Consider the following 17523-nt stretch of genomic DNA (forward strand, 5'->3'; position numbering starts at 1 on the left):
AGATTTCAGTTGATTTGGCATTTGGCATATTAAAAGAGAAGGTTTTTTTCAAATAAAAGACAACAATAGAAGCTGTTCCCCACCCCCCCCCATTTCCACAGGGAATTAAAGCTTTGTGTATCTTAATTAAAAAGCTATTTGCTAAATCCTTTAACAGAATTTCTAAGTATCCTCAAGGTTGGGTTCCTGCAGGGGCCAAACAGAATTTAAAGCAAGAATTTGAAGAAGGCTTTGTCCTCTGTGTCCATTAAGAATTCTCTGGTTTAGGGCTTCCCTGGTGGCGCAGTGGTTGAGAGTCCGCCTGCCAAAGCAGGGGACACGGGTTCGTGCCCCTGTCTGGGAAGATCCCACATGCCGTGGAGCGGCTGGGCCCGTGAGCCATGGCCACTGAGCCTGTGCGTCCGGAGCCTGTGCTCCGCAACGGGAGAGGCCACAACAGTGAGAGGCCCATGTACCACAAAAAAAAAAAAAAAAAAAGAATTCTCTGGTTTAAGTTGCATGGAAGCTGCCCTGTGTGGCCAGGTGGGCATGGCTCCTCTATGTGACCTCCCAGAGACACAGAGTCTGCAACTGTGAGTCCCGAGGAAAAGCTTTGCATGATCCCAAACCTTACTGTTAACCCAGTAAAGACCCCAAAGTCTAATCTCTGACTCTGTCTACCACAAAGAAACAGGCCTAAGAAGGGCATTTACACATGAAGACAGTCATCTCCCTGTATAAGAGGAAAAAAACTCAAAAGAAGTGAAGTCTTTCCCTTTTTCACAAATTAGTTTCTTTTAAAAGAAAATGTCCATCTGTATCATATTATCTCTTTTCTAGTGGTTATGTTCTGGGTCAATTTTTTTTTTCTTTTTTTCTTTTTTTTGCAAACAACAACAAAAAGGTTAGAAATGACCATTAACAAAAACCAATATGACCTGATTATATTCTCCCAAATGTCTATTTCTGAAATTTCTATCATCAGAGTATTCAGGTGTTTGGGGCAAGTGTGTTCTTTTAACATCAACCAAAAAAAAGAATAAAGATATTCTTGATCATATCATAAGATGGGAGGCCAAGTTGCTGACCCCAATTTTTTCTGGAGGGGTTGGGGTAGGGAGAGGGGATAATCATCTTAAAATTTACCCAGTCCATTCCAACTACTAGAGCTTCACTTGATTAATAGAAAGCCTGTCTTTTAAAATGGAACCTCGGGGGCTTCCCTGGTGGCGCAGTGGTTGAGAGTCCGCCTGCTGATGCAGGGGACACGGGTTCGTGCCCCAGTCCGGGAAGATCCCACACGCCGCGGAGCGGCTGGGCCCGTGAGCCATGTGCGTCCAGAGCCTGTGCTCCGCAACGGGAGAGGCCACAACAGTGAGAGGCCCACGTACTGCAAAAAAAAATAATAATAAAATAAAATAAAATAAAATGGAACCTCGGGACTTCCCTGGTGGTGCAGTGGTTAAGAATCCGCCTGCCAATGCAGGGGACATGGGTTTGATCCCTGGTCCAGGAAGATCCCACATGCTGCGGAGCAACTAAGCCTGTGTGCCACAACTACTGAGCCTGCGCTCTAGAGCCCGCGAGCCACAACTACTGAAGCCTGTGCACCTGGAGCCTGTGCTCTGCAACAAGAGAAACCACTGCCATGAGACTCCCATGCACCGCAGCAAAGAGTAGCCCCGGCTTGCCACAACTAGAGAAAACCTACATGCAGCAGCGAAGACCCAACGCAGCCAAAAATTAAATAAATAATAAAGTAAAATAAAATGGAATTTCTTCAAAAGAACAATTTTCTAGCAGTGAAATTTCTAGCATCAGTGGAGAAAAGCTATTTTTTTTTTAAATAAATGTATTTATTTATTTATTTTTGGCTGCATTGGGCCTTCATTGCTGCGCGCGGGTTTTCTCTAGTTGCGGCGAGAGGGGGCTACTCTCCGTTGCGGTGTGCGGGCTTCAGTAGTTGTGGCGCACGGGCCTAGTTGCTCCATGGCATGCGGGATCTTCCCAGACCAGGGCTTGAACCCGTATCTCCTGCATTGGCAGGAGGATTCCCAACCACTGCGCCACCAGGGAAGTCCGAGAAAAGCTATTTTTAGAGAAAGATCCCATTCCCCAAAACAATATGATAGAGGCACTGTGTATCTTCCCGTCTGAGCCCAGCTGGCCCTATAGACCTGCTTATACACATGTGCCCCTCTGGAAAGACCCCTTGAAACCCTGACCACACGAGGCTTCAGAGAACTTGCAGTGATTTAGAACGTGCTGGAACCGTCCAGAAAGCCTTTCATTTGGCAGAAGTCATTCCTGCCCCTTCCTCCTAGTCTCTCAATTCTGGAAACATCTCCTCTCATAGAGAGCTTCATAGTCTAATAGTTAAGTGTCTTAAGAGCACGGTGTTTGGAGTCAGAATGCTTAGGACTGAACTCCAACTCTGCAATTTACAGGAGAGGTTCTCTTAACAGACCTCCAAGGACGGACTCACCAGCTTAACCAATGCAAGTTAAGTTATGTCTAGCACACCTGAGCACTTCTACTTTTGAATAAAGGATCAACTATAAGGCAAGCCTTAGGATGTCAGAGGGAGCTCCTCAGACACATAGCAGACTATAGACTATAGGGCTGATTAGGAGAGAGATTTTATTTAATGTCCTTGATTAGGGGGACCAATTTCAAAGCTAAGTAAACTTCTGTTACAACTCGGTTGTTTTAGGTGGTAGGTAAAACGTAAAAATAAAAAGGCTGACATATTTTCCTGCGTTTCAGTGTGGGCTGTGCTTAAACTATGCTTGGCACACAGTAAATGCTTGTGAAATGTCATTTCTTTTGTCTTCTTTCTCTGTCCTTTGCTACTCAATGCTTCTCACTCCACTACCAGAAAATAAACCCAAAACCATATAAAGTAACCAAAGCTTCCTGAAATTCTCCTCAAAAATGTCTTTTATGGATGAAATTGTGCTTTTGTGTGATTACAGAAGACAGCATATACCTCAGTAAATACTAATATAGCTGATGCCAAGTGGTGGGAGCCGGTGACTGGATATCACCTCCAGCAGATGGTTTACTATGACCTCCTTCACCAACTCAGATAACACTGACAAGAGATATGCCCTGTTTATTAATAGTGATTATTTCTGTGGAATCAAGGGACTAGGGGCAAACGTGGGAGAGTGTACATCCTTATGGTGCTGAGGGATATTTGTAATTTGAAAAAGCGTACCCAGTCCCTCCCCCAGGGTTATTCCGATCTGCTCCCACCCCACCCTCAGTGGGGATTGCTGCTTTCGATTTTCTAGACTTGTTGTCTTTTAGAGGAGGAAAAATAATTTTCCTTCTACATTTCATTGTTCTTGGCTAAGTACCCCACTACCACCCCGTAAAAAAGACAGATTAATAGAGGAAAAAAAATTTTTTTAATTAATTAATTTATTTCTGGCTGTGTTGGGTCTTCGTTGCTGTGCAGGGTCTTTCTCTAGTTGTGGCGAGCGAGGGCTACTCTTCGTTTTGTTGCACGGGCTTCTCATTGCAGTGGCTTCTCGTTGTGGAGCACGGGCTCTAGGCATGCGGGCTTCAGTAGCTGTGGCACGCGGCTCAGTAGTTGTGGCTCGCGGGCTTTAGAGCGCAGGCTCAGTAGTTGTGGTGCACGGGCTTAGTTGCTCTGCGGCATGTGGGATCTTCCCAGACCAGGGCTCGAACCCGTGTCCCCTGCATTGGCAGGCGGATTCTTAACCACTGCACCACCAGGGAAGCCCTAGAGGAAAAAATTTTTAAATTATGTACATAGAGGAGCCCCACTTAAAAGGTGGCCAGAAGATTGAGGATTATATTCCATCCTGAGCTAAGGAAAGGGATGGGGTCTGGGGCTTAAAGGTCCGGGAAGGCAATTCACCAGAAGGTGAAAAGAGGAAATGTTTGGTAAACAAAGGCAGCTGGGTCAAGCAGATAAGTCTCTCAGATGAAGAAGTGTAATAGCTGTCCTCCTGATACAGACCCCTTTTCTCATGTAAATTTTCTTTACAAATGTAAGATTTCCCTTACAAATGGATAACTTTTACTCTGTTTTCAGAGCTTCCTCTGTGCCTGCAGTTCTTTAAAATAAACAGCTCAAAATAATTCTTACTCTCCCAAGAGGCATATTTTGCAGTGGCACATTCTGCTAAGCCCTCAGCATTCACAGCAGCCAAATACAAATTGTGTGTTCTTCTGGCTGCTCAGCTAACAGTGTTCAATTAGCTTGCCTAACAACATTTTATGACCTAATAATGTTCAGTTTCTCAAGCTGATGTTAGACGTTATGAAAATCACATTAGCTTTGCAGACGGACAAGTCAGCCGCATCAAGGCTGGCTTCCTGTCAGCCTCCATACATCTCACCCTGTGGGTTTCTGAATTCTGAGTCCTGCTTCAGGTACACAGACATGCCCTTATCTGCCAGGGCCACAGATAAGATGAGAGATAAGAATCAGACCTTTAATTTCCTCAAAGCCTGGAAAATTCTCAACCCACCTAAGTAAAGAAATAAAAATTAAAATACATATTTAACTGGGATGAATTGGGTGATTGGGATTAACATATATACACTAATATGTATAAAATAGATAACTAATAAGAACCTGCTGTATAAAAAAATAAAATAAAATTCAAAAAAAAATACATACCTAACTAAGGTGTGATTCTGATTCTTCCCTATCAGAAATACACTGAAACCCAGGAAATAAAATCTCTCTCCTAATAAGCCCTGGCGCATTTGAAGAGCTCTCCTTTGACATTTTAAGGTTCTTTTCATCCCATCGTTGGAATGAATTTTTTTTTTAATAAATTTATTTTATTTATTTATTTTTGGCTGCATTGGGTCTTCGTTGCTGCGCATGGGCTTTCTCTAGTTGCGGTGAGCGGGGGCTACCTTTCTTTGTGGTGCGCGGGCTTCTCATTGCAGTGGTTTCTCTTGTTGTGGAGCACAGGCTCTAGGCACACGGGCTTCAGTAGTTGTGGCACGTGGGCTCAGTAGTTGTGGCTCGTGGGCTCTATAGCGCAGGCTCAGTAGTTGTGGTGCACGGGCTTAGTTGCTCCGTGGCATGTGGGGTCTTCCCAGACCAGGGCTCGAACCTGTGTCCTCTGCATTGGCAGGCGGATTCTTAACCACTCTGCCACCAGGGAAGTCTGGAATGAAATTTAAATTGACTTTTCATAAGCAAAAGCCCACCCAAACAAAGGAGGGATTGGTGCCTCCCCCATCACTAGTTTTCAGCCTGCGGCACTGCAGCCAACAGTAATGATTTCCATTCAAAAAACAAACCTCAGTTACACACGTGTACACGCTGAGTAAAAGAATTTGTGCAGTGTGTTCATTGCTTTTCTCCTGGAATACATGATGAATTTTTATGGAGGGTAAGATAGGAAGGGAAGAACCACATTCAAGTGAAACCCAACATCATTCTCCTCTACAGCGTCATTTCAAAAGCCAGATAAAAGCCAAATGAGGAGGCTGGGAGAAGAGTGTCCAACGTAGCTGTTCTGAAAACCACCCTCCATTTCATTCTGGAGCAGGGAGGTTACACCACACATCCCAAAAGCCTCTCTCCTCGCAGAAAATTAACTGGTAAGTGCTTTCTTGTTTTCCTTGAACTGCGGCGTTTGGAACTGACCTGATGAGGATGCCTGCAGATTATTTATTTATAAAGCAGTATTTGGACTAACTACTAGCTGGCAAAAAAGGAAAAGGACTCCTGATAGTTTATGAAAAGCTCTCTGTGCAGATTCATATTTTTGGTCCTGTCAAAAGCATAACAGGGTTTACAACAGCTGTGATTAAATCTAAAACACTGAGAGAACAAGAGGAGGTTGCTAGGGTAGGGGTTGGGAGGGCACAATGAACTTTCAGTCATTTCCTCAGCTTTTACCTAGCTCATAAATGTAGTCTTGACTCAGAAATGTCAAACATCACTAGTGGAAAGCCCACTGTAGTGAAATCGAGTAGGAGGAAATGGTACTCAGGATGAAAATTGACTTTGCCCTCCTTCAATTACAAGGCAGGAAAAAAGTTCTAAATTGAGTTGTAATGTGGCTTGGTTTTCTCCCCTCTTTTTAAAATGAATAGCTTGTGGCTCTTCAAAACATTTCTTTGTTGTCGCTGCGTATCTCGTAATCAATTGCCTGTTAGAATAATTGGTATCTGGGCTCATCTAATGAAGGACAAATGGCTAATTGAAGGCAAGTACTTGGAAGAAAAGGTTCAGCTAACTTGACTGTTCTTTTGGTAGTCAGATAACTGTGAGTACCAATTGTTTTTTGTCTGATAGTTTATCCTTCCCTCCAAAGGAAAGCTAGTGAAAACCAAATGAAAATTTGATAACCGAACTTTCACCAGCAATTATTCTCTTAAATTGGCCCTTCTCACTTAAAAAAAAACTCATTTGCCCAAGCTTCCACAAACTTGTTGCTAAATTAATCCACTAGTATGTTTTGTTTTGTTTCATGAAAAAGTCAAGGGACTGCTCTTGAATCTCAAATTACCTAGTTCAGATAATTCCTCTTTCTAAATAATTTTAATCATGTTTGCACTTCTTCCAAACACTAAATGATTTTTAAGTTTTTTCACGGCCTTTATTTATGATTTTACCCAAGACTTAAGTCCTTTAGTTTATAAAAGAATGTCATACATTTTCTGTGTTACTTTACCACTGTCATCTCCCTGAGAGATAGCTATTTAACCCAACATTCCCCTTTCAAAGGCTACAGCAGTTGAAGCTAACTCATGGAAGTAATTTTAAAAGAAGAAAAAGTTTTATGCTAAAAGACTTTTTTTTCTGAATTGCTTATAATTTTAAAAAGTCAGAAGCAATCTAAATATCCAACAAATATGCAACAAATAGCTTTCTAGTGCAACCCAAATCTATGGTTGCATTAGAAAGCTAGTTAAGAAATATCTTGTATATTATCTCAATGGAAATATTTAGTAGTCATTAAGTTATCATAATTTGGAGGGATATGTAGCATCATGGATGAGTACTCATAATACTAACAATAATTATAATTATGTAAAAAAGTAAATGGAGTTGAATAAATTGAAGAAAGATATGCAAAATTGAAAATGATTGTGTTAAGCTGATAGTGAACTGACGGTATATCAGGGAGGAAAAACTTTTCCTCTGTCCTCTTAAGTTCTGTTTCTGAAGTCCTGTTAATTAAACTAACGAATGACAGATTAGCAAGAGATAACACAAAATTTAATCATGTATTTTTATTAACATACATAGGGGAGTTCACAGAAAAATGTGACTCAAAGGGAAGGCTAGAATTTGGAGCTTATATACCATCTTAAGGGGAAGGGAAGAGAGAGAAGTATACTTACAGGGAAACAAGTGACTTCTTAATAAGGGAAGGGGAGGGGGAGAAAGGGGACTTATGGGAAAACAAATGACTTTTTAGAAATATAAATGGGCTTTAGGAGAATAGAGAGGCGATACGATAGTTTTTGTGACATTGTCTGTTTAGATCTGATGTGGAGACTTCTCATCTATGGCGATGAGTCAACCTCTCCTTGTTGCTCCTGGGGAGGGGACTTATGACAATTGAGTTCTTCTGGGACCTCAAATGCCTTCTGCTCAAAATAATTTTTATGCCACAGTAGCATATGCTGGACCCCTTCAGATGATATAGCTCTTCTCTTTTCCCCAAATTTTCTCTAATAGTCCATTACTTGTAAAATTTTAAAACTTAAAAATTTTGAAAAGTCCCATCTGTTTTTTTCTTCAGGTCTCAATTTTCTTATAAACCACAAAAAGTTAAACCCTCAGTCTGGTGGGGGTTCTTCAGTTCTAATTCACCTGGTTTCTTTGGTGGCATTAACTTTAGTAAAGGTTCCTGCCTCATAAAACTTCTTTTATAAAAAGAAAATTTATTGAAGTACAGCTGTCTTACAATGTTGTGTTTAATTTCTTTTTTTTTTTTAAGTTCATTTATTTATTTATTTATTTTGGCTGCGTTGCTGCATGCGGGCTTTCTCTAGTTGTGGCGAGCAGGGGCTACTCTTTGTTGTGGTGCGCAGGCTTCTTATTGCAGTGGCTTCTCTCGTTGCGGAGCACGTGCTCTAGGTGCACAGGCTTCAGTAGTTGTGGCACACAGGCTCAGTAGTTGTGGCTCGCAGGCTCTAGAGAGCAGGCTCCGTAGTTGTGGTGCACGGGCTTAGTTGCTCCGCGGCATGTGGGATCTTCCCAGACCGGGGCTCGAACCAGTGTCCCCTGCATTGGCAGGTGGATTCTTTTTTTTTTTTATTTTTTTTTTATTTTTTGCTTTATAACAAATTTAATCAGTTATACATATACATATGTTCCCATATCCCCTCCCTTTTGCGTCTCCCTCCCACCCTCCCTATCCCACCCCTCCAGGCGGTCACAAAGCACCGAGCTGATCTCCCTGTGCTATGCGGCTGCTTCCCACTAGCTATCTACCTTACGTTTGGTAGTGTATATATGTCCATGCCGCTCTTTCACTTTGTCACAGCTTACCCTTCCCCCTCCCCATATCCTCAAGTCCATTCTCTAGTAGGTCTGTGTCTTTATTCCTGTCTTACCCCTATGTTCTTCATGACATTTTTTTTTCTTAAATTCCATATATATGTGTCAGCATACAGTATTTGTCTTTCTCTTTCTGACTTACTTCACTCTGTATGACAGACTCTAGGTCCATCCAGGCAGGTGGATTCTTAACCACTGAGCCGCCAGGGAAGTCCCAGGGTGTAGCTTTTAAATTGAAGACTGAAGTAGAGTAGAAAAAGAATTCAGGCCCACCAGGGGGTTAGATGGACTAAGTTAGAACACCAAAAACATGAGACCTTGTTGGTACTGCTGACAAAAATGCCATCACTAGATGGCAAAGTTCAAAGCATGGCGAAACCAAGAAAGTAATTTATTTCATAAAATTTAGCATATAAAGAATTCAATAAGGAGAGGTCATAGTCTTCACTCAGGAATCATGCAGAAGCAAAGCTTATTCAGTGTGCTTTGAAAGCCCTCAAGGGTTACTCTCTGAAGTTCTAATTTTGTGTTTCTTTTTATACAAGAAACAAAAAAGTTATTTAAGAACAGTCCATGGTCAACCAGCCAGTCACTTAGTATAATAACCAAATCAGTTGGGTATTGTAGGGGTGGAAAACTTTTCCCTTCTTTCCTTCTAAGTTCTTTGGCTGGTGTAATAATTAAATTAGCATAAAACTGATTAACAGGAGAAAAATTTAACGTCATGTGTACGGGAGTCCATATAATAAGAGATTCAAAGAAGTAACCAAGGCAGGCAGACTTTATACCTTTTAGACAAAGAAACAATAAATTTGTGAAGAACTGACAGTACAAAGAAGTTTGGGTTTGGGGTAGTAAATTAGTGAAGAAGTAACAAGTTTTGTTACTTCTTGGCCCTAAATTCCCTATTTCTGGTGATAAGGATATCTTCTACCCCTGATACAGGGAGGGTACCTTTCACATAGGAGATTTATTTTCTGCTTTCAGGGGGACAAAGGAGGGTCAGAGTGTCCTTCTTGTACCAACTGTTTCTCAAGTAATTTTAGTTCAGAATATTAATATGCCCAAGTGGCATATTTGGGGGTGGCATATTCTGCTCCCTTTCAGTATAGTTCCTCGATTATAAATGCTTTACACAATCGCGTATAACAGATCCCAGCATTCAACAAAAAGTGATCATTATAAACAGATATAATAATGATAGAAGTGTTTGAGGAACACTAGGGGGTGCATCAGGGCTTGGGATAAAGGCGGAGTTAATACTAAAAAGGGAGAACTTCATGAAGAAGGACTTTTGCAAGGAGGTGTGCAACCTGGCAGCTTAGAAAAGAGAGAATCAAAGCCAAGTGTAATAATACGTGCTGGGTTAATTTTCATTAGGACCTAAGGGCATGAAAAATAATTTGTATATGAAATTAGATCATTAGACCTAGAAGAAAGTGCTTATAGACATGATACCCTTAATTTTTCATAAACTTTCTCTTTGGCAGTTTATAATGATAAACCTCCGTTTCAGTGCAAAACATCTGGTAATGGAGCAGTCTGCTTAATGATGTAGCTAAGAGTTGACATAGATTTTTTTTTTAATGAAGTTATACCATATAAAAGTGCTGTTATTTGACCTTGACAATGTTGTATGCTTCAACATAAAATATGGATTACTAATTTAATAAAAACAGTAAGATATATTCATATATTATTTGTTTTATTACATAAGTATTTGATTTGTGTATTTTATTTAAGCACATTATATAGTTAACTATGTTTAACACTAAAACTATACGAAACATACTATAGTTTTTTTTTTTGCGGTACGCAGGCCTCTCACTGCTGCAGTCTACCCTGTTGCGGAGCACAGGCTCTGGACGCGCAGGCTCAGCGGCCATGGCTCACGGGCCCAGCCGCTCCGCGGCATGCGGGATCCTCCCAGACCGGGGCACAAATCCGTGTCCCCTGCATCGGCAGGCGGACTCCCAACCACTGCGCCACCAGGGAAGCCCCATACTATAGTTTTGAGGATGAGAAAGTACTTCCTCTTTCATTCACTAAACTTTTATTGAGCACCTATTATGTTTCCTGCAGTCTGTTCTGTACTTGAGATACAAGGATGAGTAAAACTTAGACCTTGCCCTTGAGGCTCTCACCGTTAAGCAAGGGAGATGAACACATTAACAGATGATTACTACAGAGACATTGTGTACAAGGATTAAGAAGGAAGTCCCTGAAGTCAGACAGACCCAGAAGTCTTGCCTGGGCTTCACCACTTTTGCTAATTGCTGAACCTCTCTTAGCCTTATAGAAATAATAATAGTACCTCACAGGGTTGTTGTGAAAATGAAATGTGAAAATGCATGTAAAGTTGCTTAGCATTGTAGCGTACTGAACAAGTACTCAGGAGATGTTACTGTATTACTGTAATGTGTTAAAAGGTATTATATACTTAGGTGTGCTTGGTATTTGCTTCCTCATTTTGCATGTATTAGGTTAACTGGTCTTAATTATAAGTAATACATTATTAGACAACTGGTTGATAATGAAGTAATTTGCTCCTGATAATAGTTTAGAGAAAAACCTCATCATCTTTCCCTGTAAGTGGGACCTGTTGTCATTCAAAAGTCCTGGTCTAATTAAGTGGCCAGACAGATTTAATACATCTCTGAGGAGTGAGATTCAACATTCTTTTAACACCTTTAATAAGACGAGGAACTGAGAACAAGACCTAATGGATTTGATGGTAATTAAGAGCTTAAATTTCCTTCTCAGACTCACCTTTGCCTTCTCAAATATAAATAAATGTTAGTTGCTGCGATGCCCATGAGCATGAATGCCTTTTATCAAAACCCACTGAATAGCCATTCTTCTAGTCAATAAATATTATTGAGCTCTATTCTCTGCCTGGCACTGTGCTAGATTCTGGGAGTATAAGGTAAGCAAAAGTACATTCTGGTGGAGGAGAGACATTCATCAAATAAGCATTCAAATATATAACTAAAAATTCTGTGTGAAGAGTGTAGAGCAGGGACCCTGAAATAAGTTGGGGGATAGGCTTGTAGAGATCAGGCAAGAATTCATTTAGGAAAGTAATATCTAAAAACACAGCTTACCCTTTAGAAGAAATGGTGGTTTTCTCCTTAATACCAAACCATCAGCAAGTTCAGGAAATAAGAGCTTAGTCAAATCAATTGTTTGGTTACTTTGTGGGAAATACTAAGTGTATATAAATTGTTTATTCTATTACCCAACTGTATAGATAACACTAAACCTGACTCTTCTGCTTGATTGTCATTCTGCCGCATATGGGCTTCCATTTCATTAACTCTATTCAAAATAAAACCATTCACCTCTGGGGTGATTTTATCATTATCAACACACTCACACACACAATGTATTTATTTTAGTTCTTTACATGCACCAACCAAGAAGATGGAAAAACTTAGAAGATAGTAAAATGACTAAATTCTTCCTTCCTTGTCTGGGAGAGATGCCTTGCTCTGAAATGATATTTCATGTATAAGCATAGCATTTCTCCTTGGTTTGCTTTTTGGTTTTTGAGAGATTGAATAAGGAAGGGGGAACTTCAGCACACACCTAAAACTGTTTATCTCTAAAGAGGAATTATAATATACCAAACACAATATAAAAGTGGTATTCTCAGATTTCCTCAGAAATGTATTCTATCCCCCAGAACACGAGCAGGCGTGGAGATGATTGTGGAGAGTGTCTCTTCATTTTAACTTTTTTTTTTTTTTTTGGCTGTGTTGGGTCTTCGTTTCTGTGCAAGGGCTTTCTCCAGTTGCGGAGAGCGGGGGCCACTCTTCATCGCGGTGCACGAGCCTCTCACCGTCACAGCCTCTCCCGTTGCGGAGCACAGGCTCCAGACGTGCAGGCTCCAGACGCGCAGGCCCAGTAGTTGTGGCTCACGGGCTTAGTTGCTCCGCAGCATGTGGGATCTTCCCAGACCAGGGCTCAAACCTGTGTCCCCCGCATTGGCAGGCAGATTCTCAACCACTGCACCACCAGGGGATCCCCCATTTTAACTTTTTATTAGATTATTTACAAGAATATTCACTCATTTTATTTCAGTCTTAATTAAACAAAAGCTTGATTTGTTAAAAACTACATCTATTTTCAAGCCATGTCAAATGCAATCTGCTCAAATTCACTGAGTGCACTTCAATAATTTTCTTGAAAATGACCATTTTGGGACTTCCCTCGTGGCGCAGTGGTTAAGAATCCACCTGCCAATGCAGGGGACATAAGTTCGAGCCCTGGTCCAGGAAGATCCCACATGCCGCAGAGCAACTAAGCCCATGCGCCACAACTACTGAGCCTGCGCTCTAGAGCCTGCGAGCCACAACTACGGAAGCCCACCTGCCACAACTACTGAAGCCCGCGTGCCTAGAGCCCGTGCTCCACAACAAGAGAAGCCACTGCAGTGAGAAGCCCGCACACCACAACAAAGAGTAGCCCCCGCTCACTGCAACTAGAAAAAGCCCGCGCGCAGCAATGAAGACCCAAAGCAGCCAAAAATAAATAAGTAAATTAATTTTTTTAAAATGGCCATTTCTTCCTTTTTACACTTTTCTCAAGCTCAGTAAGCAACTCATTCATCAAACTTAAGAGAATGCCCCAACAGAATTTCTATGGGAAAGCTCGTTTTTTGTTTTTTGTGGGTTTTTTTTTCTGAGCCAGACAATTGTTGTATTTTCTAGCCAGCTGGATTACAGCAAGTCAGTGAGATTACAGCAAGAAGCTCAGATACTTCGTTTCCATCTTCATCACAAGAAATGAACTCATCTACATGAATCATTTGATGTAAAATAAAATAAACTCCTTTAAGTAAAACATTATCACAGGGTCAAAATGTCCCCCTTTGGAAAGGAAGGAATGAGCATAATGTAGCTTTACTGTAACAGTAGGAAACCATTATTTTGTTGCTCACAGTGGTATCTTTCAGCTAATGTTTTCTTTTAGGATGAAACATAAGTCCAAAGTGATAATCTAAACTAATTACAAATAATATCATCAAACGAGCTCTCTGATTAGAGCCAGTGATCATTAAACTAGCTGCAAGCCCAAGAATTCCCTACTTTTCAACAAAGCAATATGTTAGTTATGTGAATTATTTCGTAATACACCCTAATGAAAGGATTAATAAAGTAAGATATAACACAATTCCTGAGCTCTTACTAGGAGCCAGGCACTGTGCTAGGCACTTATACACATTGTGTTGTTTAATTCTTCCAACAGCCTTACAATGGTTTACTGATGGTGTTTCTCCCCAGATCACAGATGAAGAAACTGAAATTGCTTGTAATCAAAAAATATGGTACATGTGACCAGTGTCATTGATTTGCTAATGTAGGGGAGGAAATAAATATCATCTCTTCCTCTTCTAAAGTCTCAGCTGGGGCACTTATAACAAAAGACAGGTTAACAGGGGGAAGGCATACACATTTTTAAATAAAAGTTTTACATGACATGGGAGCTTTCATAAGAAAATGAAGACTTGAGGAAATAGTTAAACCTGAGTATTTTTATGTGTACTAGGTTGCATGAAAAGTGGAGAGTCATCGAGAAATGTGGTAAGAGAAAAGGGGTATGTGCTAAGGTTGGTAAATTGGGGGAAACTTTTCAAGGTCTGTTCATTCAGATTCCTCTCAGCATCCCTCCTTCTTTGGAAATAAAGATGCTCCTTTCCTACGGGTATGGAGAGGGCACCTCTCACGTGAGGATCTCGTGTCCTGACTCAGGGGAAGGTCAGAAATCCTTCCTGTACCTGTTGTTTCTCATATTTCTTCAGTTTAAACTATTCCAGGGCTTCCCTGGTGGCGCAGTGGTTAAGAATCCGCCTGCCAATACAGGGGACACGGGTTCGAGCCCTGGTCCTGGAAGATCCCACATGCCTCGGTGCAACTAAGCCCGTGCGCCACAACTACTGAGCCCACGAGCCACAACTACTGAAGCCCACACACCTAGAGCCCGTGCTCCGCAACAAGAGAAGTCACCACAATGAGAGGCCTGCGCGTGCAAAGAAGAGTAACCCCCGCTTGCCACAACTAGAGAAAAACCCACGCACAGCAACGAAAACCCAGTGCAGCCAAAAATAAATAATTAAAAAAAAAAACTATTCCATATGCCAAGGTGTCATATCTGGGGCTAGCATGTCTTGAACCTCATCAGTATCTATGTTGGACTGAGGGGGAAAATGTGAAGTAGTACCTACAAATAAGAAAATAGGAAAAAGAAGTACACTAGAAACAGAGGGAAAATAGGAAGTAGGAGAGTGGAAACTGAGAAGGTTACAGTCATAACAGATCACTGACACTGAGCTCCACTCCATTGCCTCATTTCCTCCTCACAGCTGCCCGATAAAGTAGATATTATTGTCCCTGTATCATTTTTACAGATGGAAAAACTGATGGTTAGAGCTTTTGACTGACTTCCCAAGGCCACACAGGTAGGTGATAAGTGGCACTGCAGTTAGAAAACAAGGACTGTCTGACCCCAGGGCTCTCATTCTTTTTTTTTTTTTTTTTGCAGTACGCGGGCCTCTCACTGTTGTGGCCTCTCCCGTTGCGGAGCACAGGCTCCGGACGCGCAGGCTCAGCGGCCATGGCTCACAGGCTCCGCAGCATGTGGGATCTTCCCCGACCGGGGCACGAACCCGTGTCCCCTGCATCAGCAGGTGGACTCTCAACCACTGCGCCACCAGGGAAGCCCCAGGGCTCTCATTCTTAACCACCATAAAATACTGCCCAGAAAGGATGGTAATTGTTTCTGGATTACGTCGAAGCACGTGGTGAGGAGGGACTGGTAGGGAAGAGGGAGGTTTAACCAAGGGGACAGAAGAGAAAGAAGAGAGACCCGGAGGACTGGAGAAGGGAATGTGGAAATAAAAGTGCACTCTGCATAAACACCCTGATGGGTTTAGTTATCCCAAGGGAGAGCTGAGGCAAGGGCAGGAGCCGATCAGATAGTCCCGGGACTTCTCTTCATCCCTCTTCGGTGAGGCAGACAGTGTATCCATCCTCAGGCCGAGGAAGGCATTCTGTGTTCCCCAGCTGCAGCGCTGATCAGGCAAAGTGCCATATCTAACCAATTATTTTGGAGTTTGGTGTGGCTAGAACACTGGCTTGACTCCCTTCCTCTGAGTAGCAGCTGAAGGGATTAAGAGGCCTCAGTCTGACTGCAAAAAAATAAAAGAAAGAGAGATAAAAGGAAAGCTGCACATATTTGAGTGCTGTGCTAATATCCTGGCTGTGTCAAACAGTTGTATTAATCTTCCAGCAGTCATATCAAGGGCCTGGCTTTAACATACTGTCCTTAAAGAGAGCAGATAGGAATGAAGGATGCAGGGAAAAGAGGCTGGGATCCCTAAAGAAAGAATTTGCCTCAGCAATACAAATGTGTGGTGGTATCAGAATTCTCTCTCCTTCAGCCCTTCCCTGCTTGCCTGGCATTGCACTTAAACCAAGCCCCCAGCCCTACCCCACCCCTTTCCCCTAAATGAGTGCTTCCCCCTGTCCCGATGCTCAGTTCCATCATCATCCTAGGAGTGGAAGGTAAATTTAGGTTTTGGAAATTGAGTGGGCCAGAAAGAAACTTCATGTACACTTTTTATAAAACCTTACCACATCCCTACCCGCCTCACCCTACTCTCATTTGTCCTCCCAAGGTCAGACCAATACTTTTGGACTAAAGGCCTATTAAAAGACCATTTTTTTAAAAACAGGTAAATCATGACTCACATACAAATATGAAGTTAACCTGTTTCAAAGGTTTTATTTAACTCTACTAATGATAGGATCAGTTAAGATGTTACAATGGGTAAAAAGGAGAATTCACAGTCTCACAAATGTGTAGACCACCAGGAATGTTGAAATGGATTTATAAACAGTTACAAAACTGCCAAAACTGGTCCGTATTTACAGGGCAAGAACTGATTGCATTCCATTAGACACAATTCATTTGTATTTCTCTGGATGAGATCATTGCACGATTGTAAAATAGACGAAGACAATGACAAGCAGAGAGAACCTCAAATAAAACCCAACCATAAATCCTATTTTTCAGGATGCCTAAATATCATAAGTCATGTCTGACAGTGTACCTCTGTATTAAGACCACTGTACTGATTTTACTTCCAATGTTCCACCTCAGTGTGTCAAGAAATGGAGGAGTGTGGTCCTTTTTAAGCAGTATGATAAGATGTCACTTTGAAAACATTTCAGATAATTTGCTGATCTGTTAGTTTAAAAGATAATTTTAAATTATTCAATGCAAAATAATTATAAATTTAAACAAATTATTTTGAATAAAAGTTGCCTAGGGAGAAAGCAGCTTTCTAGATTTGCAAATGAGAAGGCGGTCTCTGGATGGGAGGATGAAGATGAAAAATTGCAGGCTCTTGGTGATACTTTGCTCTACTTTCTCTGATTCTGAGCTGGAAGTAGAAACAGTAAGGATAGTAAAGCAGAATACAAAGGGTGCCCTGAAACAACAGCAGCGTGTGCCTCAGAGGGACACTTGAGCCCCGGTTAGCCACAAGCACCATCAGCCCCAGTGGTTTGTCAGGAGGTCATGGTCATGGGAAGGCTCTTGTTTCATGGTTAACACTGCTGCCCAGGCCCATGTGGGGAAACATCCAAACAGGACAAAACTGATGCCTCCAGCTGCTGTGCCCTATTTCCACATCTGTTTAGTTTCCTCTTGGTTCCTGCTCCAGTCCTAATTTCTGCATTCTGATTCCTGGCTACTCTGTCTCCTGCAGCTTTATTCATTTCTAGTCTCACTGAGTGAGTATTGACAATCTGCTAATAAATGGGCTATATTCTCTGACGTGTGGCTTCATAGAGCCTCCTGACTTCATTCCTCCACATGTAGTGGATAGAGCATTGGTTCTCCTGTTTCAAGTCAGCTCAATCCTGTGTGGTGGGTCCTCCCCTCCTAAGCCCCTAGCTACCATTGCACCTCTTTCCTCAAGGTCACCCTGCACCTGAGCACCCTAATGGGTTTACATTCAAAAG

The sequence above is a fragment of the Hyperoodon ampullatus genome (assembly GCF_949752795.1).
Source record: "Hyperoodon ampullatus genome assembly, chromosome: 8".
Lineage (NCBI taxonomy): Eukaryota > Metazoa > Chordata > Mammalia > Artiodactyla > Ziphiidae > Hyperoodon > Hyperoodon ampullatus.